This window comes from Mastigoproctus giganteus, chromosome 11, assembly GCF_048544385.1.
Source record: "Mastigoproctus giganteus isolate SK-2022 chromosome 11, ASM4854438v1, whole genome shotgun sequence".
In the NCBI taxonomy this organism is placed as follows: Eukaryota; Metazoa; Arthropoda; class Arachnida; order Uropygi; family Thelyphonidae; genus Mastigoproctus; species Mastigoproctus giganteus.
Genome location: NC_143585.1, coordinates 142,117,966 through 142,140,663, shown reverse-complemented (window position 1 = coordinate 142,140,663; position 22,698 = coordinate 142,117,966). Strand labels below are relative to the sequence as shown.

Below are 22,698 nucleotides of genomic sequence, written 5' to 3'. Positions count from 1 at the left end.
ACTCGAAAGCTCTGCCAAAGAGGAATCAAACAATAAAAGTCGACTGGGATGATTGTCACATACAAACTGAAAAGGGGGGAAAAGGGCAGGAACTCAAAAGCATTTGTCCGACGCGAGAGGGATAGAGTTATCAGTTGCAACTGAACTGTTCCCGTTTTTTAGAGGATATCTTTTCTGTAATGTTCATGATACTAGAAATAATAAATGATGCAAGAAAGAAAGCTTATAAGGCATCGCCCCAAATTATAAATCATCCCACATCATCTATTTCACCCCTCCATTAAGTTTTCTACTTTCAATGGCAACAACAGACAGATCATCATCAGCCATTTTCCACTGCAGAATGAAAGCCTCCCCAGCAACTTTCCAGTTACTTCTGTTTTGCGCAATGGCCATCCATTTACTACCCACAAACTCATGCATTTCATCTGTCCGTCTCCGTCGTCTTCCAGGTTTTCTTCTAGCTCCTCTTGGGTACCACTCTGTTATTTTCTTAGTCCATCTGTCATCATGTCTTCGAGCTATGTGCCCTGCCCAAGATCATTTTAGTTCTTTAGTTTTGATAAGAATGTCCTTTACTTGAGTTTGCTGCCTAAACCATGCGTTTCCCTTATTCCCATTATAATTCGTTCCATTCTTTGCTGTGTAGTTCTCAACTTCTCTTCCATCCTTTTGGTGAGTCCCCAAGTTTCACTTCCATAAGTCATGGTGGGGAGTATACATTGGTTCATTATTTTATGTTTCAGACAAACTTGGATATTGCTCTTCAGTATGTGACTATATTTCCTGAATGCTATCCACCCAAAATTTATTCTTCTCTTGATTTCCAGCCATTTATCATTATTACAGCTAATAACTTTTCCAAGATAAGTATATGACTCCACTTTTCAATTACTACTCCTTCAATCATTATATCCCTTTCTGTGGCATACTTGTTCATCATTACTTTTGTTTTAGCCATATTTATCTTTAGTCCAAAATCCTTACTAACTGTGCATAACTGATTAAGTTTTCCTCTAATTCTTTGGGATCATGGCTTATGACCACAATGTCACCTGCAAATCGTTAATGGTTTAGGTACTCTCCATTCACAGTGACTCCTTTCTGTGACCAGTCTAATCTTCTGAAAACTTTCTCAAGGGCAGCAGGAAACAACTTCGGAGATAATGTGTCTCCTTGTCGAACTCCTTTCTCAATTTTAAATTTCATACTGTCTTTGTCTAGTCTAATAAAGAAGGTAGCATTCTCATATTTTCTTCAAAATCATAATATGTGGGGTATCTATGCCTTGTCTTTCCAGTGCCGAAACATTGCCTTGTGCTGTATGGAGTCAAATGCCAGGCATAATGGTGTTTTATGTTCATTTGCTTTCTCCGTTAGCTGTGACATTATCCAAAGTTCAGAATCCTGTCCTAAAGCTAGCTTGCTCTTTCGGTTGATTCTCATGAAGTATTCTTTCTAATCTGTTAGTAATGACCATTGTGAACAACTTGTATATGTGGGATAATAAACTAATTGGTCTATAATTTCCAATTTCTGATTTATCTCCTTTGTTATGCAGCAAAACTATGATTGCATTAGTCTACTCCTTACGCATCACACCTTTTCTAATGCATTTTGTGAAGAGTCTTGCCAGTTTTTGGGTAATATCTCTTCCTCCCAATTTTAAGAACTCTACAGTAACTTCATCTTCCATTGGGCCTTTGTTATTCTTCATTTTCTTCAACGCATGTTCTACCTCATTAAGAACGATATCAGGTATATTGTATGTGTTACTAATTTGCGATCCGTCTTCCCCACTGCTGGCATAATTCCCTCGCTCCTAGTATAACTCTTTATAGTAGTCTGCTATTTTAATTATGCCTTTTCTGCTATTTATAAGTACCATCGTTATTCTTCAGTTTCAGTAACATATGTCTTTCTGTATTACTGCTCATGGCTGCTAATTTAAATCCTTCGTTTTTCCTTAATGCATGTTCTACTTTTCTTGTGTTAAATTTTCTTATGTCCTCTCTGAGTCTCTTTCTAATGGCTTTGCATAACTCAGTATGCACAATTTTCTCTTTGTCAGTGTTTATCTTGTTCTTCATTTGTCGTCTTCGGTTCATCATGACAAGTCTTTTTTGCATAATTTTTTTCTTTTTGGGTTGCTTTTTACCTATAGGTTTCTTGTGCTTTATCACTTTCAGAAAGTTGTCATATTCCTTATCGATTTCTTGGTCCTGAGCAGTCTGCAGAAGCTCAAACATGTTCTTAAGTTCCAGTACATACTGCTTTTTCTCCTCTTCTGTTAACTCAAAGACGCGTATTATTTACTGGAGTCAGTTTTTCCTTTTCTTTTCTTACAGCTATATCATGTGTGCATCTTACCATTCTGTGATCACTTCCAACATTTACCTTGTTCAGGACAAGGTAAATGCTGGATGTGGTTCACAGAATGGGAAGATGCCTCACTAATAGAAGATATATCATTCACGATATATCTTCTGTTGGTGAGGATGAATTCGATTTCATTAGTTGTTAATCCATTTGGGCTCTTTCATGTTCAGTTTCTGTTCATCCTTTTCTTGAAAAAAGTGTTCATTACTGACATTCCTCGAGATTCTGCAAATTCAACAAGTCTTTCACCAATTCCAAATTTTCCTATAGTTCCCCTTTCTGTGCTGTTTGGTCTCTTTCCAACCTTAGCATTGAAGTCCCGCATAATGATAGTGTACTGAGTTGTGTGCTCCTCCAGAAGACTCAATTTCGGTGTATCCTTAGCACCCTCTGCTTCCACTCTGATCCCTCACTGCCATCATCATGACCCGATGTTGGTCTTATTGGTGATGTATTTTTAAATTCCAAAATGTTGTTTATATCTTTATGGACCAGAAAGCCTACTCCACCTTCACTCCTTTCACTGTTTCCACTGGTGTACAGCAGATATCCACTTGATAAACTTATATGTGATTCATTTCTTCTTGTTTCAGCCAAAGCGATGATATTCAAATTCACATTTTCTAATTCCTTTTCCAGCTCTAATATCCTGTCTTCACCGATGATGATCTTACATTGTAACAGGCCAAATTTACAAAAAATTATTATTATTATTTTAGGGTTGCCCGTAATTAAATACATTAACCCGTATTTGTGTCTGCAAATTGCTAAATTACAAATCCGCACACGACCATCCACGATGTGGAGTAAATAACGTGACTCATCCGACCAGCACACCTTCTTCCAATCTAACGTCCAACTGCATGCTCTTTGCACCAGGCGAGTCTTTTGCGCTGATGAACCTTGGTTAGGAGAGAATGCCGTAGGGGTGTCTGCTCGTATAGCCCATACGTGCGGCGCATGGTCATGCCAGATATTGTTTCGGTTGGCTCATGTTGTATTGGTTAGTCAACTCTTCAACAGTACTGCGCCTGTACGAGTCGTCGGACCCGGCGCTCACCCCTAATATCTACCTTTCGCTGACCTTTTGCACTTTTGTCGTCGCGTCGTTGTTTGATAATTTTGACGCCAGTCCTGGTACACTTTAACTACAGCGGCTCTTGAACACCCCACCAGTTCAGCCGTTTGGGAAATCGAGGCACCATCTCATCGAGCACCCACAATCTGTCCTTTATCAAAGTCCGATAAATTCTTCCTTTTACCCATCACGCTCGGAATTTTACTACTTACTGAACCACTGACACCTTATCTATGTTATGTAGGTACCTCACGTGGTCAACGGGTCGCATTCAGTTTTCATAGGGGTGGTAATAATTCAGTGATCACTCAGTATACACCATAATTTTCGGTATAGTTACAAAAAAAAAAAAAAGTGACACAGGTTGCAACTTAACTTTTGAGCCATCTAGTAGTTGGAGCAGGCAAAGTTACTGTAAGTTGTGAAGAAATTGGACCTTAAAAAAAAGTTACGTGGCGCCATAAGAGTCCAGAAGCCACGCATTGGCTTGTATAGTGTTTCTCGCCTCCCCCCACAAAAGAATAAAAAAATAATGAAAAGAAATTAAAAAAAAAAAAAAAAGTATTGCGAAACGGAACCATCGATGCTTACTATCATCGTTCTGTTTCGGCTATCGCTTCAGAGGGCGATAAGCGCTCCACGTAAATACATAAGAGGGTAGTGGTTGAAGGAAGCTAAGCATAATGAAAAACATCAAGAGGTGAGCGAATTTGAAGATGTAAGCCAATTATTTGTAGGAAGCGATAGGTTTTGTTCTATAAGAGTTATCAATCTTAGTAGCAGCTTGACTAGTTATTGTGGCTTATATGGCAGTTATATAAACAAAGCTGTCTTTTCATCCCTATATAAATATTTATACATATATTGTCTTTCTTTAAAGTTATAGCTCCTTTTTTGAATTCTAGACTGATCAGAAATGGAATTGCGATAAAAAGCAATCAAAATTGATGTTATGGATATGTCACAATAAAGTGAAGTAGCTATTACATTTTCACAATTTATCCAGTGTTCCCATGTGATATTTTTAGAAATAATTAAACTATTTATTTTAATTCCCCTTTCGTGGGGAATTTCGTCCTTATTACTTTCTACATTACATATTGAGTATTGATAATAATATGTACTGTAGTTTTTTTATTATCGAAAACGTTTATCTGTTTTAGTCGCTGGTTTGTAGCTGCTTCTTTGAGTTGTCAAAAGGGCTAGACGTCTTGATGTTAAGTTATGTGTTGCGGTTTGCAAATTCGCTATGATACCTTCTATTATATTTGTGGGGCTGAGGTGTGGATAGTCACAACGTCTTGAAATTTGTGAGTTACATGGCAGTGTTTATTATTATTTTTAAAACATTTGTTGTATATAATGTGATCATATTTGTATACAGTGTAACACGATATCTCGTGTACTGTGTGCGTACTTGAGCGCTTTACCTGGCTGGAGTGAAATAACGACATGGCATGGATAAAACTTTCTGTTATTAGGTTTGTCAATTAAAGTGACTGGTGTGATATTCTATACGTGTAATATTAGCAGTAGCCTTTAATTAACAATGTCTGACAGAAAACAAGTGAGTAAATTTTGTGTTTATTTTCTGTCTTCACAAATAATAAAGCCTTCATGTATTCATGAAGGCTTTATTATATACAAACACATATACAAATACACACATGTTTATCATATTGCATTATTGAGTAATAAGTAAACAAAACGTCCACCCGTCTCATCTTTTGGTGATCAGTTTTATCAGCTTTCTCAAAAAAGTGTTCATATGTTTGAATGGTAATATTGATAGGATATCAACTTAATATAAGAAATTAGACTGTTCTATATGTGAAGTTAGCTGTAAAAAGATGTTATTGTGGATTTGGTGTTTACACATAATCAGAAGATTGTGTTGGGTTCAGTAGGCAAACAGTTCATATTCCAACCGTGAAAATTTTAAATGTATTTCATTTTTGTATCACTTGCAGATATGTGCCTAGGACAAGTCCCTGGTTAACCTGCCCTGGCATGGCTCTGTTTTTGATATTTAGTAATGGTGAACATATATAAAGTCTAAGTTTAATGGTAAATGGAATGGTTAACATTGATAATCAGGATATGCTACTTCAACAACAAAACCTTGATCTCATTGACATGGTGTGGAAAATGGCAGTTTTGGTATATGTTAGTATAGGTGACGACTACCAGTGCCAAACCAGCTCTTGTATTGCTTGATAAACAGGATTAAAACCCTAGATAGGTTTTTACCTGGACCAACACATGACTTTTAATGTCTGTTAAAATTGAGGGTGTGAGTGATATAATTAACTATCTGTCACTCACACCCTCAATTTTAACAGAAATTTGTGTCTGTGCCAAAACTTGTTTGTTTTGATTATAAAAATTTATCTATAGCCTTTTTACTGAATTGCAAATGTTGAACTATTTATTATAATTTGCCAATTAGAAAACATTGAATGAAAATAAATGATGGAAACCAATAGTAATGATAAAAAAAAAAAAAAAAGTTGTATATTGTATTTTTAAAAAAAATATTTTAGGGTTAGCAATCCCCAGATTGAAACCCAGATGTAGTATGAATGTCTGTATTTTTATCAGATGTTCTTGTTTAGCTGGCAAAATCATAGTACTGTGGCAAGATTAGCATCTGTTGCTGGTTTCTCATAGATGCCACATGGGAGTTGCCTAAAAGAAAGTTAGATGGCAAACAAAAATTTCTCAAATTTTTAGCATATTGAAATAAAAACAGAAAATACTGTCTATTTAGAAAATATTGATAGGTAAAAAGGCACACAGGAGGATTTGATTCCATTTACAAATTTAAAAAATAACAGAATTTTTAAAAAGTGGTGCCTGTCAGATGCCATGTTAGGAACAGAGGGTTAAAGGAATTTAACATTGCAGAATGATAAATAGTATAAATAGTATAAAATAGTATAGTATATAAATAAATAGTATAGTATAAAAAGGAATGATAAACATTCCTTTTTGCAGAATGATAAATAGTATAAAACAGAAATCCTAAACACAATATTTGTACACCAGAATAATTGCTGCTTTTTTTGACATTGTATTTTGTATTATAGCCAGTTATCTCTCTCATTTGATGTTTGTACGCTTTACTAGATAATAAGTTTGTAACATAATATGATGTGCTATGTATACAGTGGAATCTTGTTAATACAAAGTTGAAGGGACCTAAATTTTCACATTTTGTAGTAACCAGGTTCCCCAAAAGTGTCAAAAGTTTACCGTTTTTTTTTTTTTTTTTTGTTTTTTTTGTACATACTGTATATCTAAGAATTATAATAATAATATAAAAAATAAATTAATAAAATAAAATGAAAACAAAAGCCTTGTATAACAATACAGTAATAGGAATGACATTTTTTAAACATTTTATTTTATTTGTAAGATAAACTACAAGAAAAGTAATATTAACAGAAATGAAAATATTGTACAATATATATTTTGATGTATACAATATTTTAGTATCACAGTAAAAAGAATTACAATCTTAATATAAAAGGAGACATACAAACCATTAACTTTTTAATAAATTAATCTTATTTAAAGAAAGAATCCAATGTTGTTTGCACAGTTTTTGTCCTATATGCATTTTTAGCTACAGAACAGACGTTATCAAATGCAACAGTTGTTTCTTTATGCAAGCCAACGCATTCTGTATTATGTTCAATGCATTTTAGGTTTTAATTTTTTAGATGGCAGTGTGTGCGCTTCTTCACTTTTGCTGTCGCCGGTAACAAAAACATTGTTTTGTTTGGTACCCAGCAGTTCTTTTGGTTTTGCAATGGTAGCAACTTCATCATTCACCTTTACAAACCCTTCAAATTCACCAACAAAATCCATATGTTCCTTCAAATTCCTCCATTCCTCACTGTTGCTATCACATTCGTCTGCTAGACCATGTTTTTCTATGATGTTCTCTCCAAAGCCACTCTTTCTGAAACAGTTGATTATTATGCTTTATGTATTACTTTCCAAAGCAATAACAAGATTACGGATAGCATCCAAGACATTCCAATTTGGCTGCAAATTGTTCCATTCTATGTTGTGGATCAAGTACCTTATCAGGCGGGCTCTATATGCTCTCTTGAGGTTATAAATAATGCCTTGATCCAGTGGTTGCATTAAACTGGTGGTATTGGGGGGTAAAAACAACAGCCATATATTTGTCAGCTTAAGTGTCTTGGCAGAATGTGCTGTAAAATGGTCTAGAATCATCAAACTGTTCCTTTTTTCTGAAGCCATTCTTCTGTCCAATTTTGATAACCAAGACTTAAAAATTTTGACCATAAGCCAAGCACTTCTATTGGCCTCATAATCACAGGGAAGTTGGTTAACTGCTTTAAAACATCTTGGCTTGGAAAACTTATGGATCACAAGTGGGCATAGTTTTGTACTGCCATATGAATTTCAGCATAACAGAACAATGAGTCTTTGCTTACTTAATTTTCCACCATGACAAGACCCTCCTTGAACAGCAAATGTTTTGTTTGGCAGCAAATTATAAAATAAACCTGTTTCGTCAAGATTAAAAATATCCTTTGCCTCATTTTTGAAGGATGGACCGTACATAACACAACCAGTCTGTAGTCTTTTCTTTGTCGACTAATCCACTTACCGCAAACATTTGCGAAACTAAGTTATTCCTCTCTTTAAATCTTTGGAGCCAGAAACTGCTGCATTTGAAGTCATTAATCCCACGTTGCTGAACTAGATAATTTTGCCTTTTTTTGCAAAATCGGACCTGATATTGGCAAATTAGATGCATGCATTTGTTGATACCACTCAAAGTTTTGTTTCAAGCTCCTCGTGTTTTGCACCATGAATTCTATTCAAGTCTTTTTTGGTTTTTCAGTATTGTAAAGGGATGTTGTATTCCTTTGCAATGTCTGTTTTGCTTCTTTCCATCCTATCAGCCTCTTGTATAATTTTTAGTTTAATTTCCAGGCTTCATTCTGTCCGTCTACGTTTTGTCACCATAACACTGCTAGATAAGATTTAATACAAAAAAAAATTTTAATTAACTTAAAGACACAAGTTCCGAAAAAGACATCAGCTCAGATAAAATGGCACAAAAGATATAGATTGCTGTATAAGATAGCAAAAGACTCTTTGAACTGGGGTAACAATTGCAACTGACCTTTTTTCCGTGGAGAGCAAGAGAGTGCATGTAAACAACTTAGAAAAACTTTTTATTCTTTTATTAATTTAACAACTCATCCTTCAGAAAGATGTTTTTCAGAGTGCACTTGACATTGTAGCTACCATAAACTGCTTTTGTTTACACAAAACTAATTTCTAACAAGTCAGTGCCATCCTTTGGGAAGTAGGGAACCCGGTGGCCGGGGACAATAATTGGATCACTCAGCCAAGATTTGCATTAAACATACAAAATGACAATATTTCTTTCTCACGGGGTGAAAAAGAACTTTGTAATAAATGAGTATATTTACATAGAAAAGCCTATCCTTTAGCAGGGGAATGGTATGTGCTTCATATAAACGAGTACTTTGTATAAACCGCGTTTGTATTAACGAGATTTTACTGTATATATTTTCTGTTTACATTTTATGTACTGTATATGGGCTACATATATTATCTCATTTTATCTGAAAATCCTCTGTCTTTGCCTTCTAGGATATGTATGACTAGATATTTTCATAAATTCATCTACTAATAAACACATTTATTTATTAATACCAGACACACTCCACTTACTCTTGCTAACTAGATGTAACTTAAGTTGGCCTTCTCTTAAAATTTTATTCAACTAGGTGAGCAGCATAAATTTCAGCATTTTTTGATAAAAGGCATGAAATTATTTAAAATTGTGCACATGATGATGTTAAAATACTTATTGATATCACAATGGAGACTGGATACAAATAATTTTTGGTACTTGTGTGCTATCTACCAGCCTTTATGGCAGAGGGGAATTGAAAAACGATTTGTATTCACCCAGAAGTAGTTGTGATAGAGAGATAATTTTTTTTTTTTTTTTTTTATTGTGGGTTGATACCTTGAAGTCTTTATAGTAACTACATAAATTGTTTTGATCTGACAATTTTTTTTCTTTACATTGCTGAATGAAGGGAAGTGTCACAGTGGATAAAGTGGAATATAGATCAGTGATTTGGTTCCTCTTTCTGCAAGGTAAAACACTGAAAACAATCCAAGAAGAAATGGTCACTGTTTGTGGAGAAGACTGCCCAGGTTAAGTGTTATTGCACATTGGTATTAACAATTCAAATGTGGAAGAACCTCAATGCATGATGAAGAAATCCCAGGCTGCCCAGCAACTGCTATAACAGAAGAAAGTATTGCAAATATTGAGGCATTTAATCCTGGAAGTTCACTATATTAGTGTCAAAGAATTAGCTGTAGAGCTCTAACTTAGTGTAGGGTCTGTGGAGAACATCATTCATCAACTGTTGCATATGAGTAAAGTGTCTGCTAGACGGGTTCCCAGACTTATTACCTCATACTAGAAGGAAAGAGGTCAATGTGCCAGGAAAAGCAAGAGGAGTTTTCTTCATGTTTGGTCACCATGGATGCAACTTGGATATGTCATCATGATCCCGAAGCTAAGCTAATGTCAAAACAGTGGACGCATGCAAAATCACCACCGCTCCCAAAAAACGCAAAGGTGCAACCAAGTGCTGGCAAAGTGATGCTGTTAGTTTTTTTGTGATCAGTATGGTGTAATGCTAACAGATTACCTTCAAAAGGATTCTACTGTGACAGTGAAGTATTATTCCAACCTCCTCATAAAGCTATATGCTGCTATAAAAGAAAAAAGATGAGGAAAGCTGTCGAAAGGTGTGCATTTGTTCCACAATAATGTCCCTGCGCATTCCTTTCATCCTGCAGTGAGGTGTGTGCCCACAAATGTGAGTTTAAGATATTGCCACGTCATGCTTATTTCCTCAACTTTGTACTGTCGGATTTCTTCCTCTGTTTTTCCCTGAAGTTCTTTCTTTATGGAGGACACTCTGCTGCTGAGTTGTGGCTAAAAGGACAGTCAGAGGACTTGTACAAAACTGACCGGCGGAACTGTATTGAGAGATGGCAAAATACATGTATGTCATTTTGTCTAGTGACTATGTTGAAAAAGTGTAATACATGGTGTTTGTGTCAGTCTTCTATAACAGCTATTTCTGGGTGAATATAAATCTTTTTGAACCCTACTTCCTCTCATAAGGTACAGTTAAGCCTAACCTAACCAGTATACAGTAATATCTTGACTTACGCGAACTCAGAGTTACGCAGTTCTTGATTTTTTCGTTTGGCAACACTGCCGCCCACTATCTTTAAAGTTGTTTTTCGTATGCTATCGATATACGGTGCAACGGCGGAGAGTGAGAGCGAAAGATGAACAAAATTCAACTTTGCTGCCGCAGGAGTTGCACATATATACAAGAATTTGCATTCTAACTGTCATATTTATGTGTGCGTTCGAATTCATGCTCAACTTTTGTTGGAAATTACATCATTTTCACGAAGAAAAAACTTTCCTGGCTTTAAGGTTTCCAAAGACTGATTAACAGTGATGATTGGCGGGAATGCAGCTGGTGACTGCAAGTTAAAACCTCTCTTAATTTATCACTCCAAAAACCCAAGCGTTTTAAAAAATATATCTAAAATTAGCTTACCAATGATTTGGAAGTCAAATCATAAAGCTTGGGTGACAGCTTCCGTTTTTGACAACTGGTTTGGTCACCACTTCATACCCGAAGTCGAACGTTATTGCAAGTCTAAACAGATTCCATTTAAAGTGATGCTTCTTATTGACAATGCACCCGGTCACCCTCCTACCACCCTAATTAATTTCGACCCACGCGTGAAAGTTGTTTTTGCCTCCAAACACAACCAGCTTGCTTCAACCGATGGACCAGGGAGTCATCAAAACATTCAAGGCCTACTACACGAGCTGTTCGTTTGCATGTCTAAATGAAGCTATAAGACAAAATAGTGAGATATCTGTTAAAGACTTTTGGAAACAATTCAATGTTTTAGATGCCGTAAGAATCATTGAAGAACCTTGGGATGAAATTTTATCCATTTTTTTTTTTTTTTCCAAAAACGAGACGAAAACAGTGCCAGAAACTGATCATGTCGCTCATGTGATAGAAGAAATTGTTAATGTTGCCAGGCAATTAGATTTGGAAGTCAATGGTGATGATGTCAACGAGCTGTTGGATTCACGTAGTCAGAAGCTGACAATGAATGAGCTCATAGAGATGCATGAGCAAAACGTCACTGAAGTATCTGACACTTCAGACCCAGTTCCACCAAAAAAGCACATGACAATTGCAAGCTTGACAGAAGGTCTCAGCTCAATTGAAAAGGGCTTAAAAATTTTAGAAAACATAAGATTCCAACGAAGAACGCGTTATAGCTACAAAGCAAGGAATAAAAAAATTATTAGCTTGCTACGAAGAAATTCTCCGTGAAAAAAAAGAAGGCGTGTTTCATCAGACGAATTTGTTAGATTTTTATGAAGCCATCAACATCGAAATAAATTTTTTATGTAACTCATTTATTTTTTGATACATATTTTGTATTAATATGTATAAAGAATTGCAATTTTATTAAATATATTTTTCTTCTAAACTAGTGTTTTTGTTAGTCCTTGGTCGCAATTAAACAAAATTTATATGTATTTATATGCAAAGTTGTACCCCAACTTAAGCAAATTCGACTTAAGAGATTTTTGTCGGACCTACCTATTGCGTAACTTCGGGGTATTACTGTATATTTATTTATAATATGAATTATATATATAAATAATCCCTAAAGATGTACTGTAACTTACACTTGAGGAAGGATAATACCAGTAACTAATTTTTCTTTTTTCCATATGAATATAGTGAAAAAGATTCCTTTGTTTCATCAGAGTCATAATAGAATATCATTTAAGTGACAAATTGCATGATGTAAAGCAATGGAGTCCAGCTTACAGATGTGGACTAAGACTGGCCCTTAGAGCATTTGGAAATATTTAGCCTTTGTCTGTGTTTCCCTTTAGTGTGCACAGCAGAAATAGATAGCTGCAGCCCTTATGAAATACAAAAGGGATTCTGACTAATGAAAAATATAAATATATAAAACCTATAGGGGTGGACCAATTTCCTGGCCTCAATGCTCACTTGATTTAAACCCACTTGATTTCTTTTTGTGGGGCCATTTAAAGTCATTGGTGTATTCGACTCCAGTAGCTGATGTGGAAAAGATACTTGTTGACATTAGACTTGATTTTCTGAATAATTCAGTTTCCAATGCATGCCTTTTCTATAGATTCTTTCCATGGAAAGTATCTAGAAAAGGCATGCATTGGAAGAAAGTGTGTGTGTGTGTGTGTGTGTGTGTGTGTGTGTGTGTGTGTGTGTGTGTGTGTGTGTGTGTGTGTGTGTGTGTGTGTGTGTGTTCATTAATTAACCTGACTCCTTTTTTGAATGGAGTCAACAACTTTTGGAGAAATTTTGTGGGAATAATATTCTATGGTGGGGCAGAAAAGTAAGTAGAAGAAAAGTAACACCAAGAATAAGAAAGAAAATCCAATTTTTTTGATGCAAGGAAGCAATATTTGTGATGTGCTTATGTCAAGATAAATTACCTAAGTCATAGTAATCCCCTAAAGAGGTACATGATCTTATTGAGAAATCTGAGTGTCATTGAAGGCAATCATAGACGTGAGGAAATTTGCCTTTAGCTAGCGGGTGGTTGGTTGGTGGAACAGACTTCCATCCCTTGTGGTGGAGGTTGATAGCCTAAATAAGTTTAAGGCTCAGCTGGACAGGTATTTGGAACGAACAGAGGGGTGAAGTGGAAGTGGGTTTTTTTTTTTTTTTTTTTTTGGCTGATGCTGCATAAGCTTGCTTTCTTGCATCAAATGCCTCTACTAATGCTAATAAGAGCACAAGACCCATTTTGCGAGAAATAAGATGGGACTGAGTTTTAGAAAGTTTATTAATTAAGTTTTCTTCCCCCATTGGAGAATTACCTGTAGATCAGCATTTAAGGAATTGGTGGTGGATATTCCAGAACTTTTCCCAACGCAGATAGAACATGCCTGTCCGTGCTGGGCAAAGTTTGCCCTAAACTTTGCCCAGCACAGACAGACTTTGCCTAAACAAACTTTTGCCAAAGTTTGTTTAGGTAAAGCTTGTTTAGAAGATCATTTATGCCAAACATGATTGGAAGACTTAGAATGTCAAGAGCAACTGCTTGGATTTCACTGAATTTTTCCATCAAATTTGTCTAGAAGATGAGTAATATATACCAGTTTTTCACTAGTGGATCAACACTGATGGAATTCTTACTGACGAATTGTGTTAGTTTTTTTAAGTGCAGTGGTGCAATAATTATGACAGGAGAGATTTCTGACTCCTTTTAGAAACTGCTGGGTTATGTGTAAATTTCAAAGCAGAATTAAAAGCATAATTTCAAAGCAGAATTAATAAGAAAGCATAAAAAGGCAACACAGAATAGGAGAAAGCGCAGGAGTGCATGTTTTGTGAACAAGTGTAAAAATTCCATTAGAACCAGGAGCTTCCTTGGAAGAGAAATTGTTCAGAATTTTTTTTAACAGCCTTCTCTCAGAAGGCCACAGGTGGCATCGAATGGACTGTATTGGTTATATATATAATTTTTTTATGAAAAAACCCCATACATGAAAGGTATTGAAACCTATAGTACTTAGTACTCTAGGTTAGCTTAGCTTTGGAGATTAAACATGTGTTTCACCACTTCAAGCCTCCCATAAGCAAAGTGGCGATATTACTGATAAAGTTGCGATAATACTGAGAGATGGAATTCTGTGCGTTTTTACATTATTTGGGGAAATATTTCCTCTTCCATGAAATCTTCAATCATATAAAAAAAACAGGAATGAAGAGAAGAGTCTGAAAATTTATTTAAGCCTCGTAAATTTGTCACACAGTATCTCACTTATGCAATTTGTGCATGCCATGTTCGTCATTATTGATTGCTTATCTTTTTTTTACTGTTTTAAATTTTATGATCCAAAATATCAATTAGTAATTATATATTACAGTGCTATATTTACTGTAATATTTATTATAAATTTAAGATGTTTAATTTTTTTTGCTTTTTTGCATCGTATGCCTCTATTAATGCTAAAAAAATGCTAATGTATAGCAGTAGCTAAAAGATTGTGAGCACGGCTTACAATGACATCATATGAGCCTGTGTACACAGTTTTAATTTGTTACCTGCCAGTCTTGCAGAAAACTGCTTTGAGTGAACACTTGTTTTTCTCATTTGTGATATACTGAAAATGATATTAGTATTAGCAATGGCCACATAGTGCAAAGAAGTCTATGGCTATGTTGCATCAGCCAAAAAAATAATCATAAAATAACAAAAAATAAATAAAATAAAATAATAAAGAAAAAAATAGAGAAAAAGAAATAGACAACAACCTATGCGTTTCCCTCCTCCTGTAGGTAATTATCCAGCCGAACTTTGAATTTCTCTAAATTGTCAGCCTCTATCACCCATGCAGGTAATTTGTTCCAGTAATTTATAACTCGCTGGCTAAAATAAAACTTCCTGCAATCCAGTCTAAACATCTCCCCCAGTAACTTGAAATTATGACCCCTTGTTCTAGAATCATTTATAACCATGAAAATTTCATTCTTATTCATTTTGCTTATGCTTCCAGAGCCTTAAATACCTCAATGAAGTCTTCTCTAAGTTGCCTAGTTTCCAAGCTCTGCAACCCACATATTCAAAGTCTTTCCTCATATGAATGCCCTATTGCTGACCTTACCAAGCGAATTACCCATCTTTGTAACCCTTCAAGAAGCTCACTGTCAAAAAGCACAAAATATCTTTCTTTAGGTTCAGTCTCCATACTTGAACAGTATTCTAAGTGTGGTCTAACAACAGCCTTATATAATGGGATTATGATGTCTTTATCTCTACTAGCAGCTATTTGATAAATCATCAATAGGATGCCTTGGGCCTTCCTTGCAACCTGTCTACAATGCTCGGAGACAAGAACTTCTGACTGTATCATAATACCCAAGTCCCTTTCCTCCACTACCAGAGGTAGTAGAGGAAATTTGAACAATATGTGAAATTTTATATTGTAAACTTGGAAATTGAACCATGGAAATATGTGAAATGTTAATTAAGTTTTACAGAGATGATGATATTATGAAAAATGTAATTTCAAAGGTGCATTACGGAAATTTTTTGCTTGAAGATGAAAGAAGTAGTCATCCTTCAACATCCCGAAACAGTTAAAAAAAAATCAGTGAAGTCTGCTTGATCATTTGATAGGATTAATGGCTGATTGAGAAATTGCTGAGGGGAGTCACTTTCATTTGTTTCAGTTCAGACAATTTTGACTGAGGACGTGAGGCAAGCGATGGACAAATTTGTTTCATGAAGTCGCCTCATTTCATCCTATTTGTTCATGTGCACTATGTTAGATCCTGCATTTTTTTTTTTTGCAAAGATTACATGTGATGATTTTTGGGTGTATGTATATAACACTGAGACCAATGGTCATAGCTCCCATTGCAAAATGGTACCCTCAAGGCCAAAAATGTGTGATACTCGAAATCACATGTAACAGTCATGTTGATTACATTTTATGACAGCTATATATGTTGATTACATTTTATGACAGTAATGGTGTTAGCAGAATTTGTTTTGTGAGGTGCCCTTTTTAATTCAGCTTATTACCAAGAAGTTTTAAAATTGTTGAGATATGCAGTCTTCCATAAAAGACCTGAAAAGTAGTGAAATGTTGGTCGTTTAATCATAAAGCACTGCAACACACGCACATCACTTGCCATCCAGTAATTTTTGATTGACAAAAACATTTCTACACCCACTTTACAGACTGGGCACACATTCCATATGACTGTACAATTTATGACATCCCCAGAACACAGCTATCAGCACAGATTGTCCACCGACTGGGCTAGCCAGGTGGGTAAAGTGCCTGCCTGGCAACCCAAAGGTCGCGGGTTCGAATCCCGCCTCGGGCTTGGATCAAAGTACTGCAAAAACCTTGGGAGGTGCATTATGGCCACAGCAGCCGATGTGCCAACAACTACAAAAAAAAAAAAAAACAGATTGGTCCCCTTCCTGCCTGAGAAGAGTATCTGTTCATCACAGAAGAGGAAAATTATAAAGCCTTTGCAACCTTCACACAGCAAGTATTTAAAATGCACAGAACTATCCAAAGAATGTCAATTCAGCTCTACCAGCAATTAAACAATAGTTAAAATTGCCTACTTTTCCCATCATGCCCAGACAATGACTTAAACTGTCAGGATAGTAGCATTCTGTGCCCCCGACAGAAACCTGATATGACAAAACCGGATTGACCTGGATACCCCCCCCCAGGACTACTCTGCCATTTGTGGGAACTTGGGACACCAGGCCAAATAAGTAGCCATGTAGGGGACAGATGTACAGGCAGCCAGGGAAGCAGATTAGGCTGAAAAATATCAGTAAGCTAGTAGCAAGGGGATGCAATGTAGAATGAATGAGAATGAAAGATATAATTAATAGGCTGGGCACGGAGTGAAATAGGAATTATGGTAAAAGGGAATAAATATCAGTTTTGTTGAAAGAAAGAGTGACCCAGCATGAGTGAATGAGTGGAAGAGCAAATGTAATCGGCCGAAAGAATACAAAGTTAATAATAACTTACATTACTTTATATATGCTAACAAACATTTGCTAACAACACACACTATCACTGCATTCTCACCTGGCCTGCAAAAAACTTGCAGCTAGGCCTGCACCACAACTGAAGAATAACAGTAAATTGAGGTGCCCAGAGAGTTCAGTGCAGAAAGCAAGTGTTGAACCAATGAAATGAAGCCAGAAGAATGAATGAGAGTGCAAGTGTGCGAGATAAAGAACACAAACCATAAATTACAGTTAAGTACATACTAACCCTAGTTTTAATCTTTTATATTCTTGCTTAATTTAAATACTATTGTGCATTAGTATTTAAATTTACATTACAGACCATTGCATCCCTCCCTGGTGTGTGAGAAAAAGATGAATCAGTGGGGGGAAAAAAAATAATATATATATATATATATATATATATATATATATATATATATAACAGAAAAAAAAAATACATAAGATGTAAGAAAAAACTATAAAAAAAGTAGAATGGAAGTAGAGTGAGAATGCAGATTATGAATGAAGTAAATGTCTCCCGCCCACTGGCAGCTAACATATCCTACCCCCAGGGCAGGATGAGCAGTTTGACCGGCCGACCGGGCTAGCCGAGGGGGTAAAGTACCTGCCCGGCAACCCAAAGGTCGCGGGTTCGATTCCCGCCTCGGGCTTGGATCAAAGTACTGCAAAAACCTTGGGAGGTGCAATATGGCCACAGAAGCCGATGCGCCAACAACTACCAAATCAATCAGCAGTTTGACCATCCTACTGGATTCAACACTTACATCTTGACGATAAATAAGCTCATACACCAACCATTAATTGAAATAGCTCTTTACTGTGACTAGAATTTACAAATTAAAATAACATATTTACAATAAAATTTAATATATAAAATAAAACTGCTATGATACACTATATAAGAATTAAAACTGTAATAAAATCATTATAATAAAATTACCTAAAATAACTGGATTAAAGGCGATAAAACCTGTAGCTTTTGGAAGCATCAGCTTCCTTCCTCAACAGTAATAAATCTTCTGGCAACACTCCGTTATATATAACAGGCCCATGGTATTTCACCACGTGGTTCCATCGGCGCATGGCCAGAACTGGAAGCGGAAATAGCTCAGGAGCACGAAAAACAAAACCATTCATCCATACTTAGGACAATAGTTTCAAATAGGGGATGCAAACACATATCCCTATTTGATGAACGCATATCCCTATTTGAAGTGCCTGCGAATCAGATGAACAGATTCGCAGGCACTCGAGCCATTTACGGTCCCAGAATCCATGTGCTCGATCTACAATAACTGCATCCCCTAGGGAGATTTGATGCTGCCTCTCCCAATAATGCTCAGCCACAGCAGACTTATTATAATCAGTGGTTTTTATAGCATTTAAATGCTCCCCCAGATGATCCTTTAACCGCCGTTTTGTTTTGCCCACATAGCATTCCCCACAATCCGGGCATTTCATCCTGTAATTAACTCCACTACTAAGGTCCTTTGCGATTGAATCTTTTACCTGGGACACAACTGTGTGCAACCTCCGCCTGGGAAGCTGCACACAGCGTGTTTTGAAACCCCGTAAAATTCTGGTTAACCGCTCAGTAAGGCCCAGATAGTAAGGAATGTATGTGGTAGCCACAGGAACAAACGGTTCCCTACATTTGGACACTGTTCCTTTGCTGTATCTGTCCACGATCCTCTGGGGGTATCCGCATTTTCCAAGGTTTGCTGTGACCCGTTTAATTTCAAATTCTTTATCCTCAGAAGTAGTATGGTGTGACATTGCTCTATCTACTAGAGCTTTTACCACACTATTATGTTGTCCAGCTTGTGCTGAATTGTAGTGGGTGGATTGACCTTTACACATAGGTTTTTTTAAAAACCGAAGTCTTTAGCCTAGAGCCTATCCTAGAGATCAATACATCCAAAAATGCAAGGGTGCCACCTGTGTCCACCTGTGAAGTAGACTATAAATTGGGAGCTGTTGAGCCAATGAAGTGCATCCTCCTCTCTCCCCTTTTGGACCACGGTGAAAGTACACGATGAAAGTGTACTACTTCTGAGGATAAAGAATGTGAAATTAAATAGGTCACAGCAAACCTTAGAAAATGTGGATATCCCCAGAGGTTCGTGGACAGATACAGCAAAGGAATAGTGTCCAACTGTAGGGAACAGTTTGTTCCTGTGGCTACCACATACATTCCTTACTATCCGGGCCTTACTGAGTGGTTAACCAGAATTTTACAGGATTTCAAAACACGCTGTGTGCAACTTCCCGGGTGGAAGTTGCACACAGTTGTGTCCCAGGTAAAAGATTCAATCGCAAAGGACCTCAGTAGTGGAGTTATTTACAGGATAAAATGCCCGGATTGTGGGGAATGCTATGTGGGTGAAACAAAACGGCGGTTAAAGGATCGTCTGGGGAGAGCATTTAAAGGCTATAAAAACCGCTGATTATAATAAGTCTGCTGTGACCGAGCATCTCCCCAGGGGATGCGGTTATTGTAGATAGAGCGCATGGATTCTGGGACCGTAAATGGCTCGAGAGCCTGCGAATCTGTTCATCCGACAACAATACCATGAATAGGGACAGGGATATGCGTTTGCATCCCCTATTTGAAACTATTGTCCTAAGTACGGATGAACGGTTTTGTTTTTCGTGCTCCTGAGCTATTTCCGCTTCCAGTTCTGACCATGTGCTGATAGAAACAGGTGGTGAAATACCGTGAGCCTGTTATATATAAGGGAGTGTTGCCAGAAGATTTATTACTGTTGAGGAAGGAAGCTGATGCTTCCGAAAGCTACAGGTTTTATCACTTTTAATCCAGTTTATTTTAGGTAATTTTATTACAGTTTTAATACTTATATAGTGTATCATAGCAGTCTTATTTTATATATTAAATTTTAATTTGTAAATTCTAGTCACAGTAAAGAGCTATTTCAATTAATGGTTGGTGTATGAGCTTATTTATCATTAAGACATGAATTTACCCAACCACAGAGGCCTTTTTCAGGATATTCAACACTTACATGGACCTGACAACGATCACTGATGGAGACATACTGCAGCTCTGCTGCCGACAAGCCATTTGGCAATCTGTACTGGGTACTCATACCCAGTTCCCTTTAAAACTCCATCTGCAAGCAGAGGGGGGTGTAGGTGGGTCTCTGTCTCCCCCCCCATACTTTGCCTGGTGAGATGCTTCCTCACTGACCTCTTTAGGGATGTCTACTCTATCTTTCTCTTTAACCTTCTACCTGTTTCCTTCAGCCTCCCCTCCCACTCTAACTAAACTGACCGAATATGCCTCTAACAATGTCGCCAAATTCTAATCAAGGTCTAAATCCAACCTCTTTCGGCCTTTCCAAATTTTAGTGTTACCTCCCCCCCGTGCGTTTTTTTTTTTTTTTTTTAATGTGTGTGTGTGTGTGTATATATATATATAGGCCTTGTCACAGAAATCCTCAGATATTAGGTGGCGGGGCCTGCCAGTGTACTTAAATAATCTACTGGGTGCTTGACCTGCCTTCTCGTGATAAAGTGTGGGCAGTGGTGGGTTCCAATAGGGAGCAACAGCTAAATGGTCAGAGAAATAACCAAACATAATGCTACACGACAAACTACTCCCCACACACTTTTTAAATCTCTGACCTCCACAGAGTTCTATGTCACACTTACAAATAATACAAAGTAGAGATGGGAGGGAACCCCTGTTGCCATCAGACAACTAACACACTTTATTTTACCCACTTTATTTACTTGATTTAGCACCATATGCCTTTTTGATTCAAGAAATTCAATAAAACAAGATAGACTGCTTAAAAGTATTCATTCCAAAAATGTTTTCATCAGTGGCAGAAGGAGATTATATTAAAGAATATTAACAGGGTCAACATTTATCATTGAATAAAATTTAATTTTTTGCAACACATGCCAAAGTTTTTGATCAGATCCTGCATGTGTCATGATGTTTAATGAATTTCTCAAACCAGTGACTACATGCATTTGACTTTACATTTTTATATTTTGACTCATATTTCTGCTGAAAAGTATTAGATCTTGTGAGCTTCAATATTTAGAGATAAGTAATATTGGTAACATCCATGCCTCAGCAAACAAATCACTAAGAATTCTCTTTGTGAATTGGACTGCAAAGGAATATGTTGCACTGACAGTTTCATCTGATTTATGAACTTCTAGTAGTTTTTCTGCTTGATAAATCACTGTTTTTAGTGTAGAAGGGTCCAAACCCTAAAGCACCCACCTTTTTCATGTTGGTTAATTATGTCCATTCCTTTTTCCAGAGTTTGTTTTACACATGTTCACACCTTTAGAAGCTTCACCTGTACTACCTACCGTTTTCTTATGATGTTTAGAATTCTCTGTTTATGGAGTTAGCTTGAATAAAAATTTTAAAAATTAGAGGACTATATAACTTAGCTCAATTTTGTCAGTATTATTAGTAATTTATATGCCTGTAAAGAACAGTGGAACTTGATTGGTTGAGTGTAGTTTCTCATTGAAGTCAGTGGATTGGTCAAAAATTATGGGAGGCAGAACTTAGTTGATGTAGGAAAGGTAAGTCATCCGGATTTTAATTTAGAAAAAATTTTGAATGAAACATTTTTTAGAGACATTTTAGTTTCAAAAATTAGGGTTAAAATTAATTGAGAAAAATGCATTTTTCCTTAAAATTTTCAAAACTGACCTTTATACCTGATTAACTGTGTTAGAAATGATATCTGTCTTAAATAAATGAGGTTTACAATCTTAAAGGGTACTACAGAATGACAAATCAAGTTGCTAATTGTATTAAATTGTATGTGGAGTACTCTGTTAAAATGGGATATTTATAAAGTTTTGCTAGGAAAAGGAGGATGTAACAGAGTAGCAGACTTCTATATGTCACTTGTTATCATAAAATTAGAAAGTTTGAAGGTGTAAAATTTAGTTGAATGCAAAATGTTAGTTGCCTCTAAATATCAAAGTGACAACTGACAATGACTTTAAATATGTTATCATATTATATATTTGTGAATATATATAATTTGCAAATAATTGCATGCAAAACAACAAACTGTTCTCTTGTTTTTGTAATCACCTTAAATTTGTTTCAGAAGTTTGATTTTTCAAATATATTACTGTAAATAACAACTTCATTTCAAGAAGCAAGCAGTTAGGCTTCCCAGAAAAGTTCCAGGCATTACAACAGCTTTCTAAAAGCATGGATACATTGAGTCAGACACACCAAAGAAAGCCCTTTGTAAATCATTTATGTGAAAACAACCAGTCATTACTCAAAGGGAAGATATAATTAAAAAGCATTCGCTGTGTGAAAATTTCATTAAACTGAGAAAGATTGACTATAACTAATCATGACTAGGACACAAAAAGTCCTAGGCATAAGGTCATCATGGTATCTATTTTTGTGATGATGCCTAGTATTGTTTTAAAGGTTTCTTCATGTATATATATATCAAACATTCTGAAATTTGCACCTTTCTGGAAGTCCTGTC

The 22,698-nt window shown here is 36.2% G+C and overlaps 1 protein-coding gene across 3 annotated transcripts in view; it reads left to right on the top strand.

Annotated features, from left to right (window-relative positions):
• The first annotated feature begins 4,062 nt into the window (after positions 1-4,062).
• LOC150078483 (SPRY domain-containing protein 3-like) overlaps positions 4,063-22,698 on the top strand; it is a 179,016-nt gene continuing 160,380 nt past the window's right edge. The window contains exon 1 of one of the 3 annotated variants that reach the window (XM_090385550.1): positions 4,063-4,157. The gene's annotated coding sequence lies outside the window, so the exon portion shown is untranslated. Of the gene's footprint in view, positions 4,176-4,656; positions 4,768-22,698 lie in introns of those variants that run through there. The other 2 variants (XM_090385552.1, XM_090385551.1) reach the window with 2 other exon arrangements.